Source organism: Chenopodium album, chromosome 2, assembly GCF_948465745.1.
Source record: "Chenopodium album chromosome 2, dcCheAlbu1.1, whole genome shotgun sequence".
NCBI lineage: Eukaryota > Viridiplantae > Streptophyta > Magnoliopsida > Caryophyllales > Amaranthaceae > Chenopodium > Chenopodium album.
Genome location: NC_137835.1, coordinates 36,293,573 through 36,309,676, shown reverse-complemented (window position 1 = coordinate 36,309,676; position 16,104 = coordinate 36,293,573). Strand labels below are relative to the sequence as shown.

General features: G+C 36.3%; 1 long non-coding RNA gene across 4 annotated transcripts; it reads right to left on the bottom strand.

The window, feature by feature from the left end:
• Positions 1-10,732: 10,732 nt before the first annotated feature.
• Positions 10,733-15,668, bottom strand: LOC145585214 (uncharacterized). 4 transcript variants are annotated; one of them, XR_014100609.1, is made up of 3 exons: positions 14,331-15,668; positions 13,307-13,521; positions 10,733-12,593 (listed from the first exon to the last, which is right to left on the bottom strand). It is a non-coding gene; the product is annotated as an uncharacterized LOC145585214 (long non-coding RNA). The 4 variants fall into 4 exon arrangements; XR_014100606.1 differs by having other exon boundaries at positions 10,733-13,521; positions 14,331-14,480; positions 14,875-15,668; XR_014100605.1 differs by having other exon boundaries at positions 10,733-13,521; positions 14,331-14,947; positions 15,129-15,668.
• Between the last annotated feature and the right edge of the window lie 436 nt (positions 15,669-16,104).

Genomic DNA, 16,104 nt, shown 5'->3' with positions numbered 1-16,104 from the left:
GCGAAGTTTTTAAAGGTGCATGTTGAATGAGCTTAGTCAAATGTTGTGCAAGGATTAATTCATCCTAGGCTATCTCAATTGTTGACTCCTTGATGAAAGTATTTGGGTAACTTAGGTATGGAGGCTAAGCACTTCGTACTTTGTGATGCAATGATGAGTGATGAGTGATATGACAAGGCATGCTTTAGCATTATGTTAAGATTTCATGACAAAGGGTTCCTAAGGGAAGTATATTTGGTCATGTATCTGTGCAGTGTGTGAAAGTGATACTAAAGTTAGGCTTCAAGGGCTAAGTGTGTAGGTAAATATTATTTCAAGAAGAGTCAAATGATGGTGACTCTTTAGGCTAGTTAAGCTAATGATGTAAGGATCAAGCCCCCAAGTCTAGCTCTAAGTAGATAGGGATGAGTATTAGAGATCCCTTGATATGATCATGGTGTGTAAGTGTTAATATGAATGCATGTTTATTACGGCCGCACCTCGATGTGAGGTTGCCTACGTATCCGTTAGGAATCAGGCCGAACGTAGCTCTAGCCGAACCTCGCACAAGTGTGTGTATACCTCAAAAAGGTTTTTTTAAGGATTGTAACGTGGTTAGGCTAAAGGTTATAGAAGAAAGGGATAAAGGCTCAAGACCCGAGATAAGCCCCCAAGGTGTGCAATCTTGCTTTTGAATCTTTATACTTTTATGCTTGAGGCTTTTAACTCTTTTTTAGCTCTCTTTTCTCTTTTGCTTTAGCATCTATTTTATTTTTATATGTGTGGGAAATCCCGATCATGCGGTATATCACTCACTTGGCATTCATATTTCTCAGGCACGGTACCGAGCACTCGATAAGAGACGCAATCTGAGACGTGTTCATATCAAAGACATTGGAACACTTGCTCTTTGTACACTTTTATTTATTTTTTTGCTTATTTTTTTTGCTATTTTAATCTTTTGAAGTCACTCAAGATTTTTATGAAATTGAAAATTGCATAAGTTGCACACCATCCCATCCCAAGGTTAGGTAGATATGGGTTGAAAAATGAAAGGTCTATTGTTAGACGAGGCTCAAAGTGGTTTATCAAAAAAGGATTGCTATTTGAAAGGTGAAGGGTGATATGATGTGGCTAAAGGGGTGCCTCAAATAATTGGTATACCTTGTGCTTAGTTTGACATGGATTTTTTTTTTTTTTTTTTTTTTGCTTTAATGCAATGTAATGCAATGATCATATGCAAGGAAATAAATACTCATTTTATTAAAAGATAAAAAGAAAGAATCTACAAAATTAATCTAAAAGAAAAGAAAGGTGCCTATGCTAGAATTATTGGGGAAAGGGTAAATAAAAGAAACAGGAAAAGAGGAGGTCACGAAATCTCGTCGTTAAAGCTCGTCTCTTATCTTGTGTCGTTTGCTTTATCATCACTCGCTCTTCTTACTAGCTGGAGGCATGGGAAGCTTATTATTGTTGATCAAATGTTGGATAGCCTCCTTTAGCGTCCAACAGCTCTAATTAGTATGACCCCTTCCTTGTTGATATTTGCAATGTGCATCTGGATTCCAACTAGGCAATCTTTTTTTAGGTGCAGGATCTTGAATAGGTCCAATGGGAGTAATGAGTTCCATGGCATGGAGTCGATCGAAGGCACTATCGTAGCTCATCCCAATGGGGGTGAAGTCTTTCCTTAGTTGTTTCTTAGGTCCTTGGTTATCCATGGCTAAAACTTCACTGAGATCATAGGTACTAACATTGTTACTAGAGTGGGCGTTTTCGAAAGAACAAGGATTGTCGTTCTTCTTTCCTTTCCAGCCACCGTGGTTACTATTGTTAGTAGCTTTTTGCTTTGCGAGGTCGTCTTCGATCTTAATTCCGATGTCATAAACGGCCTTGAAAGTATTGAAAATATGTTGATATTTTAAATGATTCAAGTACTTTTCTTGGAGATTTTTGACAAACATCCTTACGGATTCTTTTTCGGTGGGCACCTCAATCATCTTAGCAGAAGTTTCCCTCCACTTATTGAAGAAAGAAGTAAAGCCTTCATTCTCTTTTTGTCTTAGTACCTTGAGTTGTCTATAATCGGTTTTGACTTGAATGTTACACTTGTATATATCAATGAAAGTGTTTACTATCGATTCCCAGATAGAAGTTTTCTTTTTGTCAAGGGAGAAGAAACATTGTTGGCAAACGGTTTCAAGAGACAAGGAAAACAAGGAATGAAATACTTTCTTATCAATCCCTTTAATGTTCATTATAGTTTTAAAGGCTCTTAAGTGAAGATAAGGGTTATCTGTTGCCTTGAATTTCGGGATGTCGTTGGCATTGAACTTCTGCGGAAGAAGGTCCTTGTCCAGCGAGACTCCTTGTGAACTAATGCCTTGAAATTTGTAGTCACTAGACAACTTGCTCAAGCTTTTTTGCATGAGGTTCATCTGTTGTTGCTTCCCAGGGTCATCGATCTTGAGGGTTAGAGCCTTCAATGCCTCAGTCACGGTAGTCAATTGATTCCTAAGTTCGTTGACTTCTTCTTGAGTTGCCATTATCTTCTTAGCTTTCCTCTTTTGACAAATCGGTTTATCAAAATGTAAGACCTGAACAAAGGTGTTGTTCTTGATTAATCGCCCTTCTCTCCTTGACCAAGTATTGTGGAAAGGGAAATTAGGGATATTGACTATTAATAATTTGAATCAAACTCTATTCAACATTCAATGGATCGAAGAAGGTAGAAAGAATGAAAGTTGTGATATGGAGAAAGATGATGTATATGGAGAGATATGAAAAATTAAGAGTAGAATGTACCCCCAACTCAAATGACGGAAAAAAAAAAAAAAAAAAAAAAAAAAAAAAACGACTCATGCATGAACCTAAGACATGGTCTCAAAGTTTGTGCTAAGACTAGTGAGTGTAGGTAACATGTTAAGACTCATGTCATGACCATGTGACTAGACTCGAACAAAGACGACTAAGTTAAGACCTCACGTATATGAATTAAACTGGACAGGCTATAGTATTTTAGTCCTAACTTTTGATCTGTGACTTGAATGGGATGAAACCAACGCCAAATTAAAGGTAACACTCGGGGCTACAGATCCATAGGTTTTACGACTCGTAGTTCTTCCTAGAACTCTAGATATGACCAAATCAAGTTGGCGCTTGTGCAGTATACGAGAATAAAAATATGGGTTGACTTAAAGGAACTGTGACTCGATTTTAGACATATTTATTAGCTCAAATTAATTAATTAAGTAATTAAGCAAAGTCCTTTAGTCATTAATTAGTTTATTTAGTTTTAACACATGTCAAACAAACGGTTAGGAAAAAAACACATAGAGCATGCACAACAAATAATGCACAATTAGTCAAGTAGGCACAATATGATGCAATGAGTTTGGAACCTAACCATGGCTCTAGTTCTCTAAAGTTTGGGATATGGGTTAGTCAAAGAGGATCCATGGTTAACTGTCCAGATGCACCACGCGGAAGCCTAACCGTGAAGGGTTGACGCGAGTGGATGGGACATCGCGAGTTAAGAAAAACTCGCTTCCACGGTTTGGTGAATTCAACATTCTCGGATGTACCTTTTGTTGCATAGAGCATTCAATCAGGTAGATGGAGCATGAATTCCCAGAGGGTTATGTCCATATATAGAACACATATAGGTTTCAGAAAAGTGAGAAAAACTCAATTAGGAAGTAGGATCGAGAAAACATTGCTAAAAACTGATCGAAATTAGAACGCATATTTCTGGCTCGGTATTAGATGAACTTGGCGCCAGCAAAAAGAGGCCGGTGCCAACAATTTGGCTTTGGCGCCTGACCACAGAAACTGCCGCCTGGCGCCAGAGTCAAATTAGAGGTGCTAAACTCTGTATTCTGACTCTAGTTCCCACATGCCTCAGCAGATTTCTGTGCTCGATAAAATTTTCCAATTTTGCGCAGCATTATTTCGGTCCTAGTTGTGAAAGATATTCCTCAAATTTCCTACGTGTAAAAATCCTATGTTTTAACTCATTACGGATGGTCTTTCCAATGAGATCTTTTTTATGCATATGAAAATAATGTTAATCAAAATTACGCACATGAAATACTTAGAACTTTTCAAGTCTCATCCACTCATTCTAAATCATTGCCGAAATAAATTTCAGGAATTAAAATAGAAATCCTCCCCAGTGGAGTCGCCAAAAAACTGTAGGGAATATTTCAAGCATTACCTCAAACTTGAACCCCACTGTGATCATACACTAAAGTACGGTGGCGTCCAAAGGGAAAGAAGATAGAGCAAAAGAGTCGCCAACAAGTTTTAGGAACTTGTAAACCGTTCACGAGGTGAAGGTTACACCCCTTAACGATCCAGGAGATCGTTAATTCCAATAGGTCTGGAACCATGACTGGTAGTTCGGGAATGAAGGTACAAATCCAACCTAAAAGAGATTGAACCTGCCCTAATAATAAGCCTCTAATTTATTCTGATCGTATTCATGTGCGCTTTCTGACTAACATGCAATCAATAGGTTTACCCTAAACCTATTTAATCTATGTTGGTTAAATATTAATGCACAAACAAAACTATTATTGGCGATCACTTGAATTATAAGCATATTAACCCTAAATAAGATTATTAATTATCTTATTAAGCATGATTACAAGTACTAATTCCCTTTAAACATGCATAAAAGGTGTGGTCAAGCAAAATATATATATATATATATATATCAAGCAACATAATTATCATCATAACAATAATCATCATCATAATAATCATAAGGAAAAATTGATGGGAATAATCCCACCTTTTGAGCATCGGAGATTAATAATCCCACCTTTGGGATTCTTTTTAATAATCCCACTTTTGATATCAATCCGCTCAAAATGATCCCGGGTGAGCAGTAACCGGTTGAAGAGGTAATTTTTTTTTATTAAGTTTTTTACACGTGTCACAATTTGATTTGTTCAAAATTAAAATAATAATAATAATAAAAAAAAACTAAAAACTAAAAAATAAATAAATAAAAAAAAAACACCACCACCTAAGCTACACCACAGCCCCCACCACCAACCAAACCCAGACATCAGAATCACCACCCCACCACCCAGACCCAAAACCACCGCCACCATTAGCCGCTCCCGAAACCACTGTCCATCAATCCACCCCAGCCAACCCAACCCCAATACCACCTTTAAAAAATCAAAAACCCACCAAACACAAACCACCTTCAATAATCGAAAACCCACCAATCGGACTGAATCAAAGCCGGGGAAAAGGGACGGAGGCCGAGATCGGGACGGAGGAAAGGGAGACCACCCAAACGGACCGGAACCACCACCCAATTTAGCCCCGAAACCACCGTCACCAAGAAACCACCGCGCTGGTGGGATTTCGAAAAATCGAAACCCACCAAACCAGACCTAGAAGAAGAAGGTTGGAATCAGGACGGGGAAGGGTCGAGGTGAAGAGAAGGGAGGCTGGGGGTGGTTTGGCGGCCGGAATCGCGGCGATGAGGGAGGGGGTTTAAATGAGCCTGGGTTTCGTGGAATCGTGGGTGAACGAGGGGGTTACGTTGGTGATTCATGTGGTTCAGGGGAGATGGAGGGTTTGGCGCTGTCGTCGTCGTCGTGTCTGAGGGATGGGTGGTCGAAGACGCGGGGCAGAGGCGGGGATGGTGGCTGAAGCCTGAAATTGGTGGGTGAACGAGGGGGTTACGTTGGTGATTCATGTGGTTCAGGGGAGGGGAAGGGTCTGGCGCTGTCGCCGTCGTCGTGTATGAGGGATGGGTGGTCGAAGACGCGGGGCAGAGGCGGGGAAGGTGGCTGAAGCCTGGAATTGGTGGGTTTGGTTTTTAGTATTATTAATTTTTTTTTTTTTTTTTTTTTACAAAAATCTAATTTTTTTTAAAAAATTTAATTTTTTTTATTTTTATTTTTTTTTACCAATCACAGGCTACCACGTGTCATGTAACTTGTTATAACAGGTTACATGACTGGTTGGGACTATTTTCAGCAAATTGGGTATAAAGGTGGGATTATTAAAAAGAATCCCAAAGGTGGGACTATTAATCTCCGACGCTCCAAAGGTGGGATTATTCCCATCAATTTTTCCTAATCATAATTATAATAAATCACAAAAATAATTATAGTCATGTTAAAGAATAATAATAGCAAGATCTTAGGCATGCTACTAACAAGATTAATAACAAACCCTAGCATGTCACTAAACAATAAAAATTAAAGCTTTAGCCTAACATGATACTAACATGATATTAGGAAAGAAAATAGGAAGCATCATAACAATGATACTTGATTTAAGGAACTTATTCTTTACCCTAAACATGATACTAAGAATCATAATAACAACCTAGACATGATTTCTATATCATAATATCAATAAAATCAATTAAAGCACTTACTTGGATACCTCGTACTTCTTTCTAATAACAAAATACACACGTTATTAACCTCAAGGAAAATATAAAACAACAATTAAATTAAATAATTAAAATAGAAATTAAAGAAAGTTTAGACTAGAATTGGGACCAAACCCTCAAAAATATCAAACCTTTCACGTCTAGGGCGAAGGCAACTTCGAACAATGCTAGGTGTGTCTAGTGCTAATGTATGAGCTGAGAAATTATGTTTGTAAAAGGCTAGGATAGAAAGAGAGAGAGAATCAAGAAATTCTTTATGAGAGTTGATGAGAGAGAGAATTAGAGAATTGATGATTATTGATGATTGAAAACGGAGGTTTTAGGAGGCTATTTATAGAGAAAATCAGCCGCAAGTGAAAAAAAAAACAAATCAGAGTTTCAACGAGAATAAAACACGATTAGCGCCAGACACTGGACATTAGCGCCAGGCGCTGAAGGTTAGCGCCAGGCGCTAAAGAATAGCGTCAGGCGCTAAAGGCTAACGTCAGGCGCTAATAATCAGTTTCACGCGTTTTTCTAATTTTGATAAAAATTTAGCCGTACAAAAGGGCAAAATCGTATTTTCCTTAAAAACACTTGTTTTATTTTGATTAAAACTTTAAAAAGTCAACTAAATTCAATTTATCAATGCTAATTGAATTAGGAATGAAAATAACTTTCTAGAAGAATCTAGAAGACTAAAATCAATTGTAATTGCATTAGGAATGATAAATCAATATTAGGCCCTACTCTAGATCATTGGGCCGCACATAAAAATCAAACCGGACCCAGTTTAGTAATTTGGCCATAACTTCCTCATTATTCATCGGAATTGGGCTTATAATATATCGTTGGGAAGCTCTTTTCAAACCCCAGCCAACTACACTATTATTGGACCCTTTCCATGGACCAAACCAAACTTGAATTACTGTTTTCTTAAAATAGGTTTTTAAAAACAGATAAAAAGAAAAGAATTAAAAACTATCCGCAATACTAGACCTATAAGCAACAAAACAATTGAAACCAAAAGCCAGAGATTGAATTAAAGTAAAGAGTATTCTTACAAACTTGATCAAATCAAGGAAATGTGCTTGACATCAAACCAATTATAAATATCATCAACCATCAATCTTCAAGTTTCACTCTCTACAAATCTAAGACCTAGAGTTTCTCTCTCTATGAAAATCAAACCTAACTAAATTCTAAGCTCCCCCTCCAAAAATGAGGGTACAGAACAGGGGGAGCAACAGGCGCGGCCGCGCCATAGCAACGCGCTCCTGCGCCTTGGAGCAAGGCAGCTCTCTTCCCCTTAATCTTAATGCTCCTCGTGCGCTCCATTTGTTATGCTTGATGAACACGGAGCATGGCATATTCTAAGCACCTTGACAGTGGGTTCAACACCAAAATCGGTGCCCCCAGGGCTTGAATGCACGACCTAAGGAATATTGAAACTTGCACATCTCAAATCTTGAGCTTTAAATGGAAGACACTAAGCATCCTAATCAATGAAAAACCCGAGAAGAGACCTCAGGAACAATCTTGTCATGAAAATAAAAGAAAACAAACAAATATAGGGGAAATAGGCGAAATAAACCAAGAAATACATGAAAATGGAAATCTACTAAGGAAAATGCAAACTAAAGAAATTAAGAGCAAAATAAAAAGAGCTACAAAAGAGAAGGAAATTCACCCTAAAAAGGATCCAATAAGTGCCATAATGACACTCATCAGGCATAGAGGAATGTTCTAAGCTTTGGCTCCAGCCTTGTAGAGCAAGAGAAATAGCAAAGATGGCAATTTCTCACAGCATCCAGTGGCAAAAGTTTTAATTAGGAAAGAAGCTACCAAGACATTAAAGAAAAAAATGCTAATTTTTTAGAAGATAACCCAATCCTAACTCTCAAGTATTAACATGGGTCCTACTTGCACCTCACAAAACAGCAAACTGTACAAAAATAAGATGAAGTAAAAAACTTGGCACTCAAATTTTACATTAAAGAAACAAATGCTAATTTCTTAATTTAGTTGATTCATTTTAAACTTAAAGAAGGGAGAGAAAGAGAAAAGATATTGTGAGTGTGGCAGCGAGGAGAGGAAACGGGAACCTTGGCACTAGATGATCCATCACCGTAGCTGCTGAACTAATAGCAAAAGCCTAAGTTGACTATAATGACACAATTGGATTGTGAAATTGATATTTGCTAAAATTATTATAAATAAAAATAAATACACCACAAAAGTTACTTCAATGGAGGACAAAGCTCATAATCCGCTTCAGTGGAGAGCTCAAGAGTAAACCTGTTCAACGGGTCGGGTCGGACAGGGCTTTATCTGGAATGGGTCGGGCCGGGAAGGGCCAAGCCAATCCAAAATGGGCCGATATTGTCCATGGGTCATTAAGCCCGGCCCGGCCCGACCCATTTAAAATGTATAAACAACCATAAAGTAGACACAAATATAAGAGAATTATAAAGGGCCTTTAAGGGGCCTTATAAAAGGGTCTTTAAAGGGCCTTAGCCAACAAATTGTTCTCAAGCAGTAGATATGAACAAGATAACTTTCAGACAACTTATATATTTACTTATGATTTCCATTACACAATTTATCCACACTAGATAACTTGTTATGCCAAAGTCCAAAGAACAGATCTTTTGAGCTTCTTAATCTTTTGCATGTCTACTGCCTGACAGCCTTCAGCTTGTAGCCACCAAAACTCAAATGCAACTAGGAAAAACCTACACTAAAAATACTTGAATTAATGTTGTAAGTTATTGAATATACCTGAATTGCATCAACCTATATATTTCAGATTTTTAAAGCTTATGTAAGTAATTATATATACCGGAATTAATGCTGTAATCATCCCTGGACTCTCCTGTTTAATTCGATAAAAGGTGAAATTAAAAAAAAAAAAAAAGAATAGTTAATCATTGAGCCACTATACCTGGTGAATCTTCTATTGATATGAAATAGAACAAGATAACCAAAAGCAATAAAACAGCAAAATAAAAACAATTACCTAGTATAGGAAACTATCATCAACCTCATCATCATCATCTCCATCATCAACGGCCTCATCATCATCCAAGCTAGAATCACGATCCAAATTTGAAGGGATGTTATATTCATCACGACGCCAATCTTGAACACAAACTAGGGCTTGAACCGTTAAGGGTTTCAATGAGCTACGATTAGGAGATATAGTTTTCCCCCCTACACTAAAAGCCGACTTGGAAGCCACCGTACTAGCCGGAATTGTTAGAAGATCTCGTGCCAATATTGCAAGCTCCGGAAATCTCACGGAATTTTGTTGCCAATACTCTATAATATCTAGCAAATCAAGCTCCGATTCCTCCAAATATGACTCAAGTTGGGACTTTTTTGTTTTAGTACTTGTAATTCTTGAACTATAGCTTTGATAATCATCAAAGAAGTTTTCATCTTCAATCCTACTACTTGTAGTAGAGGGAGCAGCAATTGGGGAAGTTGAAAATGTTGACTTATACACATTATACAAAGATCTTAAAGTGTTCAACACTTTTTAAACTTTACACATAGCCTCATCCAAACCATATATCTTGTTAAAACAATATTCCACAAACTTTAACTTAAACCTTGGATCAAGAATTGCCGCACAAGCTAGATATATGTTATACTCGGACCAATATTTGTCAAATTTTTCCAACATAGGTAACACCATTTGAGCTAAAAATTCATGTTGACCTTTAGATGTCTCAAGTAAACGACGATGCACCCACTACTACAAAAAGCGTGTTTTCTAGACGCTTTTTAGGCCTTTTTCGACGCTAAAAAGCGTCGAAAAAATATTTCTCGACACTGCTAAAAAGCGTCGAGAATACGTGAGTCGAGAATTTTGAGGGACCACAAAAGCGTCGATAAGCTTTTATGTGTCCAAACTAATGTACGAAGTGTCGGCAAATACTTATTTCGCGCATTATCCCAAATTTGTGTAGTTTTTTGCGACGCTTTTACATGTCCACATACTCAAATTTAGTTACGCTTTTTGTTGTCTTGTGTTTTTTCGTGTTAGCCTATGGTATGGCGGGAAACTCTTAAAATGTGAAAATGTGCAAAATATATAGACATTAAAAAGCGTCTAGAATTTTTTTAAAAAGTTTTTTTATTTTTTCCTTTTATTAAATTATTACCATCATACATACATTATAGTTTTTTAAATTTATCATAAATTAAAGTAAACAAATATTCTATATAACTAGATTAAAAAAACAATAATCAACAATAATAAAAGTAGTACGTAGTTAATTACTAAATTTATTAAAGAAAACATCAATACAATTAATTAAAAAAAATGTCGCATATTTTTTTTTTTTTGAGGTCAAGCAACGGGAAAAATATATTAAAGAAGATCAATTTCCGCCAAAGTCAATAAACTTTGAGGAAAAGGACCCAAAGATACAAATTCGTCACAATCTCTAGACTCCCATCTAGCGACATTATGAGCTAAAGTATTACCCGAATGCTTTACATGAGAAATTAAAAACGAACTAAAATTGAAAAAAGCCTACAAATAATATCATATAGGAGAAACACAAGGGAAAATCCTTTGGCATTGTTTCGGACAGCATTCACCACATTCAAGGCATCACTTTCAAGCTGAACATCAGAGTATCCCAACCTCTTCGCCACAAGCAGACCATATTGACAGGCAACAACTTTCGCACACCCTACATCCCACCTTGTACCCTTTTGCCTCACTGCAGCAGCAACAACAGTCCCTTGATAATTTATGATCACAGCCCCCAAGCCGGTTTTAACACCCAAATGGGCATCATGATTTACCTTGACCCTTCTCTGACTTGGGCAACGTAACTCCACGAACTGACTGGTGGGCAGATTTGGCTGGGTCTGCTAGCAACCCTTCCAGTATACTAATTACTTTCACGCACCATATTCACAACCCCCCTGGCAACCTCAACATCATTAAATGAATTCTTCTCAAAGGTGGACATATTCCTGCAGTGCCAAGAGAGGCCCAAGCTAGCGTGGCAATCGTAACTAGTTCAGACCTTGAAACATTTTTTTGAGAGCCATAGCAGCCTCTCAATAAAGCTAGAAGCCAGGGCTTGCTAAATTTGAGCAAAAAAAGGATTGGTTGCCCAATCTTCTTCATTGTAGAGCAATCAAAATTTGTGTAGATCACAGATTCACCCTTCACAAATCTCAAGACTCGAGCTAGGATATGCATAATGTCAATCACAATTTCCCTACAACAAATAGTAGACATAATATAAGAGTAAAACTTGAGAGAAACCATAAAACACCTTTCACAAATGGCCCTTTCAAAAGCCTGGACATCTCATATTGATCTAAGAACTTGCTTATATCAAATGATGCATTATACGCTTGCTTTATCAGTCCATAATTTACAGCATCTATTTCTTCCAACTCCTTTATAAGTTTTACATCTTCAATCTGAATACATAAGACAAATCAAGTAGATGAATGAAGCATAGTGGTCAAGTCAATCCAGCAAATATACATGAATTGGAAATCACGAGATCATGTTCCAAGTATAAAATTATAGCTGAGATGGGAACAACAAGATAGTATCATACTAACTAAAAATATCAATCAATCAGCTTACTAAATCAGGTAAATCTGCCATCACTTTCACGAAGATATTGTTTCAAATTCTTTCACCACTTGGTTCAGTATAGACAATTCAGAGAGAGAATCAAAGCCATTATGCTGGTGATTGTAACTGAAATCACAGTGTGACATTAAACTTAACCATTTCAGGAACTACATAACTTTACAGTTCTGCAAATATGCCAACAAGCAGCGCCAGACCACTAAGTAATTTTCTGCAATTCTTAACCAGTCCAACATAATATATTTGCCCAAATCATAGCAATACAAATGTATACATGTTTAAGCTATATCATGAAAAACTCTTTTACACAACTCGAAAATGCATGAGGAAAACAATTCAATCTCAAAATTGATGAAGAAGAGAAAATGGCCAAGGTCAAGATAAGAACCTCCAGTAAACAAAAACACAGATCATTCTCTTATCAAATACGAAGAAAGTACAAATTGAGCATCACCTTATATGCTACCCACTACCATCATAATCATGAACACAGAAGTCATCTTCTCATACATGAGGATTGCACGCATATGCCTTTAGGAGCATGCTGAATATGAACAACGTGTACAATTGGTCCTGTATCATTTTCACTCGGCAAATAGGACATAATTAGATCAGTATCATCTAATGGTAAGTCAGAGATCGTCTCAAGAAACAGAGGAATGACATCCATAGATGCTAAGATGATATGCCCATAAAATCAGGGAACAGTGAGATATTAAATAATATCACGGAAAGCTCAACCAATTTCTACACTATACAAAGCAAAGAATGTTGAGTGTTAAAAAATATAAGCTATTTCAATACTAGTAAGCTATAAGGTGTATACATCTTTGGAAGGTGTACAACTGCACAAAAATTCTTATAGTATTTTTTTTGTACCAATGCTTACAGAGTTACATATCGATATCAACAGTTGTGCTTTTCAAACTGACTTGAATTGAAGTGCGGATGATGCACCCGCCCTCCTCATATCTTATGCCGACATGTTTCACTGTTAGAATAAGGAGGCCACAGATTCAAGCTTTAAGACCTTTTAACTATCATTGACCTGATAATGATACCATGTAAATGACCTTATGGTTTATCCTATAATAGTTACTAGCTATAGGCTTTCAATATACCTCTCAACCTCTGTCCTGAAATAATTGTTACTATACCAAATATTGACTTTGCAATGTTATTACTGAATCCAAATGGAAGTATTATATCAGCTTTATGTAGAAATTAGATCATCTGGTGATAATAAATGCACTTTTAGAAATCAGCACTAGTTAAGCAAAGTGTACCTCATGGCAACTTGTTTTTTCAAGTGAACTCATCAGATCATGCGGTGAACACCTCTTTCGCCAATAAAAAATCCATAAGCATACTTAAATTCAAACTCAATAGTGGCAGACTTAATTCCCCCACTGTTCGAGGAACACTTCTCCAATACTCTACCTTTGTAACCTTGCTTTTCAGCCCAATTGACATACATGCTTAGAAGTTGTTCTGCCCATATCTGTATTTGGAAACTTGTAAGAACATACCAAAGAGACGCAGAAAGGAAAATATACAGGCCAAAATCAAGAAGGCGTTGGTTATAGACTATTGAGATCAAAATAGACATGCATGTTACATATATATAGCTAATCACATTCCACAAGAAAAGATAGTGAAGTTGTTACTTAGCTTGGCTTTCCAAGAAGAAATTATTGCTTATTTATGCATTAGGGACTGGTATATCCTTTATGGTTTCAATGCACAAGATATGTGAAAATATACTACAAAGAATTGAAGAAGGCTTCAACAAACAATGGTGTAAGTCTAGTATTTTTCTCCCAACTACTCATCTCTACTTTTCTTCTATTTAATGGGGAAAGAAGACATAGGTTATGTGTAGGCCCAGTCCAACTCAACTCAATCTAACGGAAAATGGAAGAAATATGCAAACAACTAGAATCAAACCAGATGAACATAATCAAACTACTCATCTTATAAGTTAGTATCTTCCTACATATGGCATAGTAAAAGACAGAACAATTTAATGCCCGTTTCTAGAGATATTTTTAGTGTCATTGTGCAAGATAAATTGCACATTTGGTCCTATATTGTTCACACGACAAAATGCCAAAAGATTTCACCGGATATCTGGATCAAGCCTTCTTTTTTCAAAATTTATTAATGCACAAAAATTAGGCCTCTATACCTTATTATAATGAAGTTTAGCAAGCATGCAAATATAAATCAGTAAAGTGTCTCCTACGTTATAATGTTCACGCTTTAGTACTTCAATGAAGAAATATTTTACTAATAGAAAAGAGTATAAACCTCTGAGTAGACTCCTTTGTCTCCAGCTTAAAAAACAAGTGATGCTCCATGAATGCCAAAAGGCCCTTTCAAAAGTAGATGCCTTTGTCTACAATTTCTTCAATATCACGGGTTCCAAGCAAAGCACAACATCAATACACACACTTGATCCTAAAAATTATAGATGATTACAATAGACAAATGCAAGAGCAAATATATAAAATTTCATAGCATAACCTTCACCCTAATGATTGCTATATATGATAACTGATTTAACATATTTTGCACAAGATAAACTAAAAGAACAAAATTTACACAAAATATATAAATATTAAAATGAAAAACTTGCTGCTAAATCAGATTTTAATCGATTATTTTAAAAAAAATAAATAAATAAAATGTTTTCTTGACAGCATTTTTACCCAATTGATTTATCAATTAATTAATAACAAAATTCTCAAACCCTAAATCGCCAAAACAAACAAAATCAAACCTAATAATTAGAAATCGATGAAATTTATACTCAAGCAATTTGAAAAATAGTAATCTAAAGGAGGGAATATACTTGTATGTAAAGGTGAGAATTGACTACTTCATGACAATGAATTCACAATCCATTACTCCTTTCTTCAACTCTTCTTCATCCATGATAAATTAAAAGAGATTTATCAGAAGAAAAAAGTATGAAATTGAAACCCTAAAATCAAAATCTAAAGAGTAATAAGATAATACTTGCAATCTGTATGACAATAGGCCAGTCATGGAAGAAATTGATACATCTATAAAATATTCAATTCATCAAGCAAGAAGATTGCAAACCAGCTAAACAATTTAGATAGATTTGCGGCGGTGGAGAGTAGATCTGGTAGAAATGAGGGATTTTTCAACAGTGTTGAAAGCGGTAGTTTATCATCTTCCCTTTCTTAGGATTTGTATGCGGCTTATCTAATATCTCACGTCCGGGACATGTGATATATCACTAAATCTCGACGCTTTTCCAAGTCAAGAAATTAGTTCGACCTAGCTAGAAAAGCGTTGCCAAACCACGGGATATGTCATTTCACCTTGACGGTAACCCAGCAGCGTCGAGGCTATGGCGTCGAGATTCAATGCATTTTGTAGTAGTGACCATACATGCTCCCTTAAAATACATGTTAGAAGTTGGAGACTTACTGGCCGAGAACATACATGTAACAAAACTTGTGAACAACACTCAAATTTTCCCATTCGTCATCCAAAGGCACATTACTATTGAAAGATGCATGTAATGACCCCAAATGAATAAACACATCTTTATAGTAAAACACATTATCAAGCATCATATATGTAGAGTTCCAACGAACTTGCATGTCCATACGAAGTTTCCTCTTAGCCTCTAAATGAATATGCTTTTGAGCGGTATCATAAAAGTCCTTGCTTCTAGAAGATGATCTTCTAACAAATTTTACCAAGTTTCTAATCTTATCTAATATGTTCTCAATACAAGATAGACCGGATTGGACAATAAGATTGATGATATGAGCACAACATCTTATATGAAAAAATTAACCACCATTAACCAACATACCCCTTCACCCAAGACGATTTTTCATGTGTTTAACCATCACATCATTGTAACTTGCATTGTCAACCGTTAAGCTAAGCACTTTGTCATCTAAATGCCATTGATTAAGAAACATAAAAATCTCTTCGGAGATGCTTTGTCCATCAAAGGGGGGTGACAATGATCTGAACTTAATAATCCTTTTATGAAGTTTCCAATCATGATCAATAAAATGGGCGGTTATGCAAATGT